This window comes from Castor canadensis, chromosome 5, assembly GCF_047511655.1.
Source record: "Castor canadensis chromosome 5, mCasCan1.hap1v2, whole genome shotgun sequence".
NCBI lineage: Eukaryota > Metazoa > Chordata > Mammalia > Rodentia > Castoridae > Castor > Castor canadensis.
The window spans coordinates 137,574,761-137,591,423 of record NC_133390.1 but is presented as its reverse complement, the minus strand read 5'-3'; the positions used below and the strand labels follow the sequence as shown (position 1 = coordinate 137,591,423).

General features: G+C 40.0%; 1 protein-coding gene across 2 annotated transcripts in view; it reads left to right on the top strand.

Moving 5' to 3' along the window:
• Rin2 (Ras and Rab interactor 2) overlaps window positions 1-16,663 on the top strand; it is a 210,304-nt gene that overhangs the window by 25,887 nt on the left and 167,754 nt on the right. For both annotated transcript variants that reach the window (XM_020170611.2, XM_074074247.1), the window contains exon 3: window positions 6,026-6,147. The gene's annotated coding sequence lies outside the window, so the exon portion shown is untranslated. The remainder of the gene's footprint in view (window positions 1-6,025; window positions 6,148-16,663) is intronic.

Genomic DNA, 16,663 nt, shown 5'->3' with positions numbered 1-16,663 from the left:
GTTTATGGAATAATGTTTTAATACTTCCTAAGATTGAGACTCTAGCGATTGTAAGAAAAACTGGGGGAAAAAGTAGACAAGCCTAGATTTGAGTTCTGAATCGTGGCTACTGAGGAATTTGTAAGTAATGAATTATGTGCAGGGAATTGGAATGAGAGAAAGCTCACAGGTGAGTGAGTAAATTCTTAGACTGAGCCAACAGCAGTGATGTGGTCCACTCATTGGTACCAACAGAAATCAACTAAATTTGTCCTTAAATCTTTTAATGTGTGAATCTTGGATACATAAAGGTAGAATGGGCCTAACCATTTTTACCTCCTTTAAGAAAAGATCAAGTGAAGTAATTTTCTTAGCTTATTTTCTGTTGTTACAACAAAATACCTGAGCTGAATAATTTATAAGGAATAGAGGTTTATTTAGCTCATGATTTTGAAAGCTGGAAAGACCCAGAGCTTGGTGTTGTATCTGGTTGGCATCTGGCCTTCTTACTGACCATAACATTATGGAGGGTATCACATGACAACACAGGGCAATTGTGCCAGAGGGAGCTTGCTTTTATAACAAAGCCAGTTTTGATAATCCAATAACCCATGAATGGATCCCTCATGGCCCAATCACCACCTTGGAATATTGCTGAATTTGGGACTAAATTTCCAACACATGAACTCTGAGGGACAAATTTAAACCACCTCAGTAATACACCCAGGACCACAATTAATAATCCAGAGAATGGTACGCCCATAGTCAATGTGCACAGACTGTAAAAAGGGGGTTGTTTGAGATAATCGCTACTGATACCAGTTTTTTAAAAGCAATGAGATCTGCAAACAGAAAATTTAATGGCACTCAATGTTGACGTACGATGTGCATATCAACCTTTTAGATAACCTCATTAAAGTATATGGGAAAATAAGAAACTATTTCAATTTGCAAAGTAACTACTACATCAAGAAGAATGAAATCTAGTTGATCTCTTACTCTCCAACTCCTGTTTTCTTCTCTTTAGCATATTTTAATTATACAAAGCATATATTAGCATGTATTAGTTATGCAAAGAGGTTTCATTGTGATAGTTCCATGTATGCACATAATAAAATATGCACATGACCAGATTAGCTCCCTCTATTACTCTTTCTTGTTTCCCCTCCCCCCTTTAAACAATTTTAATAGATTTCATTATTCTGTTTTCATAAGTACATATGAAGTGCTCCCATCACATTCACCCCCTTTCACTCTCTCTTTTCACCCTCTCCCCTCCTGCAGGTTCCCACCCCCAAACAGCCTCCCCACCACTTCACACTCTTGTCATTCTTTTTTTTAGGTCTTGACTCCACATGTGAGAGATAACATGTGATATTTGTCTTTCTTAGCCTGGCTTCACTTCACACGATGATATCCAATCTTGTCAACTCTTCGACTCCTTTTTGCCTTAACGAGTTTAATTTATAAATTTCTTTATAAGGACTTGAGGGTAAAGAGAATAGTCACAGAATTTCCCACATTGCATGGTTCCTACAGATGCCTAATCGACATGTAATTAACAAGCCCTGTGTTCAAGACATCCTCTCCACCCCCATAAATTTGGCTTTCCTCCATAGGGAAATTAAGTTAAAACTTAAGACAATTTAAATTCTCAAGGTTAGAAACACGTCATTAGAGCAATTGTAATTTGTTGAAGAATCCGTGTAAGTTTGGAAGAATTTGCATTTCTCTTAGGAGCACAACCTTGTTCAAGTTCAGTAACAATTTAAAACAGATGCCCTCTGCAGGGCAAATCCTTTTGCACACACAACCTGACACTACCCCAGGAAGACTGGGACAGCTTCCCAAGTTTTTCCAGCTGCTTAACTCCAACTCTGTTTCTCATTTGAATATATACTGTGTTTTTCTTATTGAAAATCATGTTTTAAGTGGCTAGTGTTTTACGTTTCTTTATGTAAGATTTTATGGCATGTCATATCAAGTATAAATGTTTGTTTGGGTTTGGCTATTTAATAGTATTGGATAAGTAATACAAATGATAAAAATATTTAAATAATTATATTTTTCAAAATCAAATTGCCTGTGAAAGTAGACTAATAGCATTTTGCTTGGTGGGTTCCCCACCGCCCCCCGCCTTGGGTCTTCAAAAACTGTGTTTGAAACACTTAATTCTACTGCAGCAACATTTATTTAAATTTGATACTGTCAAGCAACATTTAATTCTGTTTTGCCCATATGATAAAGGTATTAGAGACCTAACACTAGTCTGAGTTAGAACCTTCTACTGAAGCATCATGTTAACTATTGAGAATAGCGACAGCACACTTCCTTCTTTGTGAGGCCTCATGTGCTCTTTATTAGGCTCCATAGAGTGTGATTTCTTAAAATCCAGATTGTAAGTATATGCCAGAATGCTAACACTCAGTCAACAAACAATGATGCAAAGACCTGCTGCATACTCCATACTGTGATTCACCAGGGCCTACAGAAAAATAAAATAAAATAAAATAACATCAGTGCCCTGAATAATACGCAGTGTCACAACAGCATTAAGCAGTACAAGGTCTTAAGTTTAAGGATCCCCAATGGATCCTTAAAGTTTTTTTTAAATAGACAAAATGCTGCATGAACATATAGATATGAAATATCAGTGGGCAAAGCATAACAAACTGAGGCAAGGGGAAAAGTACACAGGAGTTCGACCTTTCCTATTTTGTAAAGTAAGGGATTTGTCGTATAATGAAGTTGTTTTTAAGTATGGATTTATTCTCAGAGAATCACATATCCTCTTTGGGAATTTTTGAAATATGTTTTTATTTCAGGGATAATCTTTTAACAGTTTATCAAATTGTATCCTGGATTATCTCGAGCACTGTTTTTAAACTGTGGGTCATGACCCCCTAGGGGATTGTGACCTATGAATTGGTGAAGTGGAGCACAGCTAGCATTGTTTTAAATAGAAGTGAAGGGGGTGGGAAATACCAGCATGTGTGACTGTTGGTAAGAGCGCAGTAGTATTTTATAAAGTGTTTGCTTCTGTTTTGTACACATGTGCCTGAGTGTGGGTCGTGATGTAAAATGTATTTACCACTGTAAATGGCAGTCAGCTGAGTGTGGAAGTCATTAATCACTAAATCACTGGTTCTCAGCCTCCTCTGCACATTGGAGTCATCTGTACAGCTTTGAACACAGGGCTGCAGGGTGCCACCTGCGGAGACTCAGATGTGATTTATTCAGGATGTAATCTGGGCTTGGCACTGGCTTAAAGCTTCTCAGATGTGCAGCCAGGGTCGAGAACCCCTGAAGAGTTGGGTTTTTGTGACCAAGTTCTGCAAATAATTCTAGTGCCTGGCTTTGGATTTGAGTTGTTTAAATTTTCTTTGGGACTCAGTCATCCTGTAAATTAGGATTGTTACAGAGTGTGATGGTGCAGAGGAGATGTAAGATGTTGATAGATAATGTTTTTCCCTCAAGAGAAGGGAATCTAGTAAGGGAAAATGAACAATGGCATCACAGCAGTTTGGGTAGACAAATGTGACAGGATTTATAGAGAAAGCAAAAGAGAAATTGGAATGGTCTGAATTGTGTGAGCAATTCCACCTGCTCTTCTACTCAGGGAGTGAAACTCCCAGAATTATCATGGCACTGGGAGCACTGGAGTCTGCTTTCCCCCAGCTGATCTCAGTTTATAGGTGCCTTTTACTAGCCTGACCTTTCCCTGCAGCAAGGGTAACTATTTTTACTCTTACGTGAGCCCTTCCCTTCACAGGAGATGCAATTCCACCACATTCATCTGTGGAATATGACTTAGTTCCATCAAAACAATGCCATCCTTTGTATTTAATGACTCAAGCTTCACATTCTTGCACAATTTATAACTGTGCATTTTATAATTGTGTAAGAGTGAGCACATGGGGCCTTTATACCTCATTATTTTATATGGATGCACTTAATTAGTACCGTAATATAGATAACATAAAGGAAGACCCTCAAAGGATTAAATTACATTATTCACTAGCTCTTTGCGGCTCATCCTGAACATAGTGGAGCGGTAAATCAAGTCAATCTTCTTATCTATCTATTCATATAAGGATTAGAAGGTGTGAAGTGGTAAAAATGGAGAGTAAAGCTTATTGAGATTATATTCCACTAGTTCTATCTATGTGTGAAGTACAAGTTTAGAGGAAAACTTGGATCATGAAGAAAAGTGGAAGCCAGGTACAGTGGTGTGTGCCTTTGGTCCCAACTACTCAGAAGGTTGAGGCAGGAGGATCACATAGTGAGACACCATCTCAAAAAAAAGAAAAAAAAGGACAGTGAAAGTCGAATTTAAAATATTCCTGAAAAAAGTGATTGTGATGATAATGTTGATGGTGATGTTTATGTCCGTGATGGTGGTGGTGGTGGTGATTGTGACAGTGATGCTAGTGGTGACGTCGATGATGGTGGCGATGCTAGTGGCGATGGTCACATTGGTGATGATGGTCATGTTGATGATGAAGATGATGGGGATGTTAGTTTTGGTGGCAGTTGAAACTATTCAGAATTTACTGAGTAGCCTACCCTGGACCAATGCATTCCATGGATTATTTTTCTTTCTTTTTAGAACAATGCTTTAAGGTAGGTTATAATCACTGCTGTTAGGTAGGTTATAACTGCTTTTAGAATCACCCTATTTTATACATGAGGATTTCAAGCTAAGTAATTTGCTTGAAAGATTCATGTGGGACTCATGGCAAAATATGTTGCATCCAGGCCTGAAAAACTGAATCATCTCAAATGACTGGAGAGGGTCCTGGAGGATATTCCAGGACAGAAACCTAACATGGACCTGCATATAAAGGATGGGATGTGTGCGACACTTGCATGGGAGAGAATCAGGGAGGTTCAGGTGGGGAAGTCAGAGACCAGTTACGGACCTGTCAAAGGAGTTGAGATAATGGCATATTGTGAAAGCATTGGGAGGGAAAAAGAATGAGATGATCTTATACTAGTGTAAGGCATTTAATAAGACATCCTAAGAATGGAGAGAAAATGCTAGGACAAATGTGTATTTAGAAAAGAAACATATTTGTATGAGTATAATTGAATACTGGAATAACACATAGCAGTCTAGAAGGATATAATCCAAATTAAAACAGAGTCCTCTGCTGAGGATACAGAGTTTAGTGGCAATGGTCATAGGAAACTTGAGCTGTGATCTAATATTTCTGTTTTGCTTTCTTTGCAAACAAAATGAGTGCATTCATGTACTTAGGTAATTTTGAAAAAGGTAGGGTATTGATAGAGTTAAAATGAAATATGAAGTAACCTGGGAATTTCATGTTCAGGTTAGTCCCAATTCCACAATCTCAAGCTAGAAGATTTCAGGGCCCTTTTTGATGGAACTGACATGGTACAAGGGGTAAAGGCAAAAACAAATTGTCACTTAATTGGTAGAGATGACAGAATGGTTGTTTAGTCCCATTTTTTTTTTTTTGGTAGTACTAGGGGTTGAACTCAAGGCCTTGTGCTTGCAGACACTCCACTACTTAAGCCACACTCCTCACTCTTTCTGATTTAGTTATTTGAGGAATAAGATCTTGCATTTTTGCCTGGATTGGCCTGGACCACAATCCTTCTATATATTCTTCCTATGTAGCTGAGATGATAGGTGTTCATCACCACACCCAGCTGTTGGTTGAGATGAGTTCTTACTAACTTTTTGCCAGGACTGTTCTCAAACTGCAATCCTGATCTCCACATCCCAGTAGCTGGGATTTTGGGAGTGAGCTACTACCTGGCAATTAGTTCCATTTTTAAAAAAATGAAAGACCATTTGGGATATTTAAAATCTGAGCATCTGCATGGGAATTTAGGGAGCTTTCTAGTAATGAAGACCTCTCCCTTCTTTCATGGTCCAGCATGGGAAGGGAAAGCCACCGCTGTGCTCTTATCTGTCAGTGTCCTCCCAGAGCCATATTAAGAAGAGGCCATCTTTGTCGTTTTTGTGGTGAATTTTAAATGCATACAAATCCTAAAGGGTGGATTCTGTTTGTTGTAGATGGAGATATGAGATCTGGACTTCTGAATTCTACCAGAAAATATCAAATGCTCAAGCCCTTCAGAAGGCTGGGCGGTCAGAGCTGAACTGAAGTGAGAGAGAAGAGATGCTGGCCTGACGGGGTATGTAACAACAAAATTATAAACCCAGTATGTAGAAACTGAGGGATTTTTGTTCATCTCCAAGCTTGTCAACATGATTGAGGATATTGTGTGTCATAGTTTTGTAATGTTACTGTGGAAGTTTTCCCAGGTATCTGAGGGGTTCTGTTCATATGCCATAGCAGCAAGGACACCCCCGAATCAGGACAGTTAGGAGACCCTAGAGCATAAAGTAGAATCACACTTAGGTGTAGGGAGTACTCACCATGTGGCAGGCACAACTTACTGGGTTAATTCATTCAATACTCACAACATCAACTGTTGTTGCCCTTAGAAATGGTGCCATCAGGGAGCACAAGAAACTGAGAAAGGACAGAGCCTTTACCAACAGTAATTATTTCACTCCTTTTTCTCCCTTGTGCATTTCCCACAACCTTCCCCCGTCTCCACTTTTCATCTTTTTTTCCCATAGAATTGTAAATCTTTACCTTGAAAGGAAATGAACATCAAAGGATCATCAGTCTAGGTCACTATGGCACACAATTCTACAAAGGGCAACAGTGATATTACCACTCTTCCAGAATCTTACTGCTCTCTCATCAGGAGAACGGGTTGACTTTCCTACCCTTTGAGTCTGAGCAGGACTCAGTGACAGTCTTGACAAAGAGAATGAGGCAGAAGTGATACCAAGTGATTTAGCCTAGATCAGCAAAAGTGATGTGGTTTCCACCTGCCTTACTCAGTGTCTTGGGATGTGTGCCCTTGAGATCTGGCCACCAAGTGGTGAGGAAGCCCAGCCCCATGGTGAGGCCTCTTGCAGGAGTTCCAGCTGACAGCCCACTGACATGCAAGCATGCAAGCAAGATATTAGTAGGCTGGTACCAGCCTCAAGCTGCTTCCCCACTGATGCCTAATAGAGCAGAGATAAGCTGTCCCTGATGAACCATCCTGCTGAGCTCTGCCCTATGGCAGATTCATGAGCAAAATAAACACTGCTGTTTTGGGTGACTCACTTAAACCCACAGAAACACCACCCAAGATAAATACTCTTACATTCATTAGCAAGTAAGAAAGCAGAGGACAAGTGAGATGAAGTCATTCACCCAAGGCCACATAACTAGTGCATATGTTGCTGGGACGTAAACCAAGAGCTCTCTCTGTCTTGTGAGATTCATCCCTGTTCCTTTTTAGGCTCAGAGCTGGAGCCCTGGTTGCCCCTGAGACACAATTGCTCTCAGAGAACAAAGCCTTTTTGAGTAAAAAGGCAAGAGAAAAATGTTTTAGGGAACTAGCTTTGTAATGTGTTATGACTCAGCTTCCTTAATGTGGACCCTTCTTAAATGCCTCTAGCACTGGCTTGAACATAGAGTTCTCCTGGGAAGCTATCTACTTTTCCACTATGTGCTCACATACTGCATTATCTGCTTGGGTTACACAATATGCTTTTACCTATCATGTAAAATAATAATTGTGTGACTATGTGATCAATGTTTCTATCCCTTGTTTGACTTTGTGAAGGTCAAGGATTGGTCTGTCTTTAACATGTGTCACCTTATTTCTTTTGGCATAGACCCTGACTTATAGTAGAAAATTCAAAAATGCATGTGAAATATATACCAGAGTGTTAAATGTGAGTTTTCCTGATAATGGTCATGATAGAGTAAAGAAGTATATAGTTCCAGGGATAGATAATCTTATCTTGGTGTTGAAAGTTTGTCCTTTGAGGCTGTTAAAAAAGTAAACGAAGACCCGGCATGGTAGTACACACTCGTAATCCCAGCTCTCAGGAAGCTGAGGGAGGAGGATTGCAAATTTGAGGCCAGGCTAGGCTACAGAGCAAGACCCTGTCTCAAAAAAACAAGGATTGGGGATGTAACTGGAATGTTTGCCTAGCATGTCTAAGGCCTTGGGTTTGATGCTCAGCACCACAAAAATATAAACAAAAAAGTAAATTGAGACACTATAAAATTTTTTAGAGAGTTGGTATGAGCAATCAACAATTCTTGAATAGCAGTTCGAATCAGAAGAGATACTGGAGCTCTGTCAAGGGAGACAAGAGGGTAGTTCTGGGGGAGGCTTTTATAGGGCAGATGAAGAAGTAAAGCAAGGAAAATAGTGGTTACAATTAATAGTTGCCTTATTTAGTTTAGCACATTAGAAGTACAAGACATAGTATAAAGTTTCACTTATGTTTGCAAATGAAGCAAAGCTTGGGTCACTTATGAGGCCTATTTTTGTCTGCTCAGGGATTCTTTAGACCTGGTCATTTTAACAAAACCAAAGATTCCTTTCTCACTTCCTCTGTGTTTCCTGTTAGATAAAAACATCTTTGTGTGTGACTTGTAAAAATAAATAACTTCAATAAAATGCAACTGTAAACTAAACAGTAGCAGAAACTGCCACAGGGCTTTGAGACACTATAATTCACTATACAACATTGAAGACCTGACATTGATATGTGTAATTGGTATGTTGGTATGTCCCCATCAAATCTCATGTTGAGGCTTGGTCCTCAGTGTTGCAGTGACAGGACATACTGGGGTCTCTAATAGGTGTTGGATTGTGGGGACAGAGCCTTCATGAATTGATTAATGCTTTTGTAGCCAGAGTGAGTTATCACTCTCACATGGCTGCATGGTCACTGTGAACGTGGGTTGTTATGAAGTGAGCCTGGAACCTGCACCCCACTCTTGTCTATGTATTTCTCTTCCACGTGCACCACTTGCCTTTCCACCATGAGGCCCTTGGCAGAGGCCAGTGCCATGTTCTAGGACTTCCAGAACCACTGGCCAAAATAAAGCTCTTTGTTTATAAATTACCTAGTCTTCGGTATTCTGTTATAGGAACGGGAAATAAGTAGGATTTGTAGAAATATGAAATATGGCTAGCATTTGCTCATAGGAGTTGTAGCACTGTGATTTTTATCTTGTGTTAGGTATGTGCCTGCATGCTACTGCACATACTTGAGAACTGTGGACAAATCTTATCTTCACATTGTTCAGAATACCCAGTACTCAGCTGTACACTTAGGAGCAGTAGGTAGGGTCCCAACAGTAACAGAGGTGTCAGAAGACCAGGATATGAGATTTTTTAAATTATCCTTTGGTGAATAAATTCATGCAAAATGTTAGGTGAGTTTAATTCTTTAACTGTATTTTGTATGACCTAGTCTGTTAGCTTTTCTACCTAACAAACTACCCCCAAACTTAGTACAAGTTGAGTATCCCTTCTCTGAGATACTTAGGATAGGAAGTGTTTCAGACTTCAGATTTTTCAAATTTTAGAATATTTGCAAAGGCTCTACCAGTTGAGCATCCCTAACATGAAAATCTGAAAGCTGGAATGCTCCAGAATCTTCTAGATTTTCATAGTAGAGATGCTAGACCTAGAGCCTCAAATCATAGTCATGATTCTGCAGGGTGGCAGTTTGGGCTGGGCTTATTGGGCTAGTTTAGCTGCCTTATGCATCTTCAGTCCCCTGCCAGCTTGTCTGGGACCTGAGCCAGGGAGGATGGCCTCAGTGGGATGGCTTATCTCTGTCCCACACATCCCTCATCCTCTAGCAGGTTAGTCTGAGCTTGTCCACAGAGAAGCAAGGCTCCAAGGCAGGGAGCATTCTTGAAGCTTGGGCTGAAGATGCAGTGTGACCACTGCTGCATTCTATTAGCCAAAACAAGTGACAGTCCAGATTCAAGAGCTGGGAAATAGACGTCGGCCCTTAGTGGAAGGAACTGCTGAGCCAGCTTTCAAATGGCAGGGATACAGGGAGAGTGGAAGTGTGCACATATTTTACTGAGGGAATTAACATTACAATAGAGATGTGGAAAGGAAGCCATTCACATGGTTTATAACTTACAATGATCTGATGGGATTGAGAGGGATTGAGAAGAGAGGATGAGAAGAGGCTGAGACCAATATAGAATAGAAAAGTTTTCAATGAGGTGGTACGTTTCTGTAATCCCAGCTATTTAAGTGGGCAGAGGCAGGAGGATCTTAAGTTTGAGACCAGCCTGGACAAAGTTAATGAGACCCTACCTTGAAAAACAAATAAACAAAAGGCTAGGAGCAAAGCTCAAGTGGTAGAGCACTTAAGCAAGGCCCTGGATAAAATCCATACTACCAAAAGATTAAAAAAAAAGAAGAAGAAGAGGCGCCATCTGCAATCCCTACTTCATCTCCCTAAGTCTGTGAAAGGGCAAGGGGAAATTGAGACAGGGCAGCAGAGCACAGGGTTGATAGGTGGGAATTGAAATTTCTTTTTCTTTGCTGTTGTTTTCTCCTCTTGTTGTCTGGCAGGGGGTGCCAAACTGTGAGGGCTTGGCAGGCAGATTGGAGGTAACTGGTCTCTAACTGGGTGGAAAGAAACCCCACTGAATTCAACAAGCCTGGAATAGCATTAGTTCTGCCTGCCTCCCTGCCACTGCAGCTTTAAGCTTCCTGTGGCTTCTCCCATGGGTTCATGTGTTGGAGAAGGCAGGGCAACCAAAGAGGAGGGAAAGGGTCAGATGGTTTCCTATATTCTTTTCAAGGCTTCAACTTACAAATGCTTGGCCTCTTAACACCACTGCCGCATGTATTGTTGTATTTAATCACAATAGACCTATAAGGATGACGTTAGGGTCAGCTTTCTGCATCTCTGGGTTCTGTATCCACAGATTCAATCAACAGTGAGTGAGTGGATAGAAAACAGTTAAAAAAAATTCATCTGTATTGAACAAGTATAGACTTTTTTCCCCTTGTCCTTGTTCCCCAAACAATACAACTTTTACACAACATTTGCATTACGTTACGTATTATAAGCAATCTGAGGATGATTTAAGGTACACAAGAGAATGTGTATAGTTTACATGCAAACACTATGACATTTTACTTAATATCCGAGGGGCACCTAGAACCAATCCCCTGTGGGTACCAAGAGATGATGGTGTTATTGTTTTCATTTTACAGGTGGGGAACTGAGATAATGGCCAAGGTGGAATTTGAAGCCAGGCTGTGTGATTTCACAGTGCCCTGTGCTGAGCATCCCATGCTATGGTGGGCTGCCTGTTAGAAATGGCAGCCCTACCTAGTATAACTAGAGCTCCGGGGCCCCCTTGAGTTCCATCCCCCTTGCTTTTGCTGCAATTTGGGTCAAAGGTCTGGGATGAGGAGAAGATTACAGAAAGGCAGGGGTAGTGAGATGACATTGCTGGAGGATGATTTATTGGCAACAGTAAGTGAACTATTTGTGGGTAGTGTTCCACCTTTACCTGGGTGATTAGAGTTGGGTAATCTGTAATGCCAATCAGGTGATCCATCTCTTTTTCTCCCTAGCTGAGTCCTGAGGGCCCCCAAAATCTAGATTGAGCACCCTATTTTGCAGTACCCCAAGCAATACTATGGCACAATCCAGAGCAAGCCCCAAGTCTCTGCCCACCAGAACACTTGGGCCACTATTGAGCCATTTGAAATAATTCCCTACTTGGGACACAGTCTTCTGGGAATATCTCCCATATTGTGTGTACATTGAAGAGCACATGCTGACCACACCTCCCATCACAGGCCTCTCTTTTACCCTCTCTAGTTCTCAGACTTTTCCTACTCTCAATGCAATAGAAATTTGCTCACTAAAATTAATGGAGAATTCTTTCTTCTTGTTCTCTCTGCTCACTGTGTAGCAAAAGGCATGTGCTGCCATCAGCTGGCTGAGAATTTTAAAGTAATCACTTTAAAAGAAAGATGAAGATAGATTTTATTCTGTGTCTCTTCATTCTCTTTTTTCTTCTTGTGTTCTTCAAACCTACCTCATTCTTTCCAATCCTAGCAGATGCAGCTTAGAGTCCTGAGACTAGTAGGGATAAGTAAGTCTTGTTTGAAGATAAGTAGCATCTATGGAACTCTTGTTATGGGTCAGGTCTAATTTTAAACATGTTGCATCTTACCTCGCACAAAGTAGATAGGTATTCTTGTCGCCATTTTATAGGTGAGAAAACTGAGGCATGAATAACAAGTCACCTGTGTGTGTGTGGCATCTAACAAACTCAAGTGCACAATGAGCTTTGGTCATTATTTGTAAAAATGAAGCTTGTCAAGAATTGGAGTGCAAGTATTTGCATGGGCGGTGAGCCCAGAAGAACAGTGTGGGAGTACGGGGTGCCACACAGTCTGTGACCATGAGCAAAGTACTATGTGGACACCTGAGGGTCATTTAGGCTGGGAATCTGTGACCGGTTGCATAGCATACATCTTGGAACTGTCTCATACATGGGACATAGAGTTGGGGTATTCTTAGGAGAAGGTATGAGGACTTTTTAAAGGCACTTATAAATATCATAATTTTAACTTCTCTGTTATGTCCATTTGTCCATAAAAGGAACAAGGTAAAAGCTATCATGCATTTTTCCTCTGACTTACTGTACTTCCCTGTTGCCCTCTGCATCAGTCCTTGCATGTGTAACCACCTCCAAACTCAGGGGAAAATTGATGATAAGCATCTATTTAGCTCGTACAACTGAAGATTGACTGGGGTTAGGCTGATCTGTGTTGGGCCCAGCTGTGCTCATCCTAGCTGAGTAACACAAGTCTGGGAGTTGGCCAATGAAGGCTGGATTCAGCTTGTTGACTCTGCTTTTTCCCTCCATCTATCTAGGTTTAGCTCCTTGCTAATGTCTAAGTTAGGGCTGGAAACACCTGAAGACATCCTAGAGCAGGTTGGTGGATAGTAGGTATGTGAGGGAAGCTCTTCTCATGCCATTGTCAAGAAGTCTAAGCGGAAACCCAATAGGCCTGTTAAAGCCTAGGCTTGAAATTGATATGCTGACCCTTCTTCATTATTTTATTGGCCAAAGCATGTCACATGTTCAAACCTAAGTCAAGAGGCAGAGAAACACATTCTGCCTTTGCTAGAAGAATTTCTAGTATTCCACTGGGGATCTGTGACTGATTGTATCTAGCATATAATCAGTCTTCAGACCAACAAGACAACCTACCATGCTTCCTTCTGCCTTCTTCCAAGTTAGGCAACCATTATGTGAAGTTTAAAAATCTACCAAGGCCAGTGTTAGCGATCGTCTTAAGCAAAATCCCAAATCCTCAATAACATTCTAATTTGTAATTCATGGGAGATGAAATGATGTTAAAAGCAGCACACCATCATGTTCCAGAAAATTCTTGGTTTCTCAGACCATGGCTGGGAATTGTGGCTTTACCTTGTCCCTGAAGTGTTTGGAGTTGTTGAGCTTGTTCCTTTGACAGTGACAACCTGTTACCACCCCAGCAGCTGCCTAAAATGGTTAGATTGGAATCAGTATACAGCAGTTGCTGTAGCTTATCTGAATGGAGTAAGAGCAGCAAGTAGAATGAAAAAATCAAGTATGTGGATATATATGTTTTCACACATTTTGGGCAAAGGCTTTGACTTCTGCAAAAAAAATGTCATTTGTTTGCTTCTCTCAATGCCTTGGCTTTCTTATCTGGCATGAAGACAATTTTAGCTGGAAGGAGAAGAGGCAAAGCTTTCATGTTGGTTGGAATTTGCAGCCATAAATTTGCAGGACTTTTTCCAAGTTAGCATGGAAAAGATTTGCTGTTTTATGCTTTTTGTAAGTTCTAAAATATAAAACATATGCTAGATGTGGCATGACTGTTGAGCTCCTGGCCATATATAGAAGGTATGAGGAAGAAACCTAAGCCTTCTACCATCCAAACTTCATAAATTATTTATACTATGTCCATGCATTGCCTAAGCAAGCAAGCAGATGAACATGGACCCCAATGTCAGTACTTCAATGATGGCATCTTCTTTGGCCTGATAGAGCATTCCCTTTATTTATTTTTTTTTCATATTTTTAATTTACTAGCATATAATAATTGTACAGGGGGATACATTGTGAGATTTACATATGTGCTTGCAATATATCTTAATTAGATTCATCCCCTCCATTGTTTTCCCTAATCCCTCCTCCCACCTTCTTAAAATAATTTCAACCAGTTTCTGTGTTCTATTTTCATACACAAATACAAAGTACATCCACCATAGTTCAACCTCCTTCACCCTGTCCATTTACCTTCCCCCTCCCACTGATACCCACCTCCAGACAGGACCTGTCTTATCTTCCTATTTTTTAAAGTATATATTGATAGTTCAAGGGGGTTTCACCTTGGTATTTCAGACATAAATATATATATATATATATATATATATGTATATATATTAAATATATATTGTGCTTTAATCAGATTAACCTTCTGTATTACTCTTTCTAGATCATTCCTTTTATTAATACTGTTAAAATGCCTGTGTACTTAGTAGCTTATTTCCATCTGTATAAATGCACAGGATTAAGTGAAAGTTACCAAATGTGTAAGCTAATTAGTAAGTGTTACTTCTTGGCACAGTCTTATTTTGGGGTCCCCCAAAGCAGACCCTGGGGCAAAGATTTAGATGCAAGTCATTTATTTGGTGGGTGATTCTAGGAAGAATGGTGGAGAGTAGGAAAATGGGACCGGGAAGGGAAGCCAGCTGACAGTCCCTGACTTACGATGGTGTGAAAGCCATAAACATTCAGTAGAAACCCACATTGAAGTTTGAATTTTGATCCTTTCCTCAGCTAAAGATAAGAACAGTACAATGCTCTCTTGGGATGCTGGGAGGCAGCAGCGAGCCACAGCTCCCAGTCAGCCACGTGATAAGGCCAGAAGCAACCAGTACTCTACAGTGGACTGTGTGCTAAGCTCCCTCCCCAGTGAGGGAGCTGGGGTGTGTACTCACAGCACTATCCTTCCTTGGTGAGGACAGTTACAAGGGGTAATAACTTCCTGGTGCTTCTGGCCCATCCCTGAGTTATTCCAGTATGCTTCTGTCCCCAGAGAGTCTTTAGGAAGAGAGTCACAGGGACCTGTGGTGGGAAATCCTTGAAAAACTGAGGGGATGCCAGTGAGGTACTACTAATATCTGCAGCAGGATATTTAAGAAAGTTTGAGGAATGGATGGAAGGAAGACCTGGCTTTTAACACTGAGCATAACAGAAACTAAATACCTCCAGCCATTATTATAACCACTAAAAATAAGAGGAAGAGCTGGTGAGAAAGTCTCTTTGTAGTTTTGAGTAGAGAAAAGCATACCATATAATAATGTTTAGAATATGCTCCCATTGTTAAAATACAGCTTTATTGGGGTATAATTTATATATCATAAATTTCACCCACTTAAAATATACACCTATGAGTACTTTAGTAAATGTATGGAATTTTTTAGAAATAAAATGTCATATATCCACACAATGAAATACTATTAAGCAGTAAAAAAGGAAACAAACTATTGACACAAAAATCCACCTATTATATTCATCATTTGATACCTTCTTTGGTAAAATGTATGTTCATATCTTTTGCTTATTTTTTGTTGGCTTGTTTTTCTTATTGAGTGGTAAAAGTTCTGGACTATTGCAGTTTTTCTGTAGTTCAAAATGATTTCCAAATGAAAAGTTTAAAAACTCTTCTAGTTGCCACCATTCCCTCATCACCCATCAGCAATTGTTTTACAAAAAGAATTAAAAGGAAGGGCAAGATCGGATCAGATTTTAAAGCTTTTGGCAGAAATACTCATTGCCTGGCACAATGATCTTCATTAAATCAAGACAAACTTCCTTGGCTGCTTTTTGTCTGTGAATGGGGAATTGGTGATTAAAAATGCCAAGATGTTGGATGAAGAAAGACAGGAAAGTGTGCTCATTATTATCTTCCTTTCTTTAGTTCCTGAAGAAGTTGCTCATCTTCCTCAGCCTTTGCCCTCTGGGTATGAGTGAGAATCACTTGGTAGACTTTCACCAAACACTGTAGGATCAAACCATGAGCAAGGAAGAATTGAGTGTGAGCCAGACACATAGGGGTTCTGCGATGGGCCTTCCAGTCCATTCTACTCCACAGTGGCCTCATCAGCCCCAGTCATCTGGATCCCCTCTCTTTCATTTGCCCCAAACACACTCCTTCTTTCTGCTGTTTCTCCTAGAATAAAACTGAGCCAAATACATACCTAGAGGTGATTTATTGAGTTTCAAACAGAAACTAATGGGCTCATCATCCAATAGCAGATGAAATAAAGAATAATGAAGTACAAAGAAAAATGTCTAATCCATTTTCCATCTCCTCATTTGGTGCTGGTTAACTTTTACTAACTGCTTTCAATTTTCTCAGTATTTAGTGAGTGCCAACTAGTCAATCACTAAATCTTTATAGACACCTATGATGCACCTGACACTGAGTGAGGCTAAGAGGATTTAGTCATGAACCAAGTAGCAAAATGCAATCCACCAAAAGGCTTCCATCCTAGGGGGAGAAATACATAACAATAACCAATCAAATAAGCATACAGTACATTTCAGGTTATAATAAGCATTACAAAATGAAATAAAACATAATAAGGAGGTAGAGATAGATACTTACATAAAAACTCTGGAAGGATATACTCCAGAAGATTAACAAATAGAGGTGTAGACTTTAAAAATTTATATCTTCTATTTTTTTTATAGCAGACTTGTATTTCTTTTGTTCAGAAATT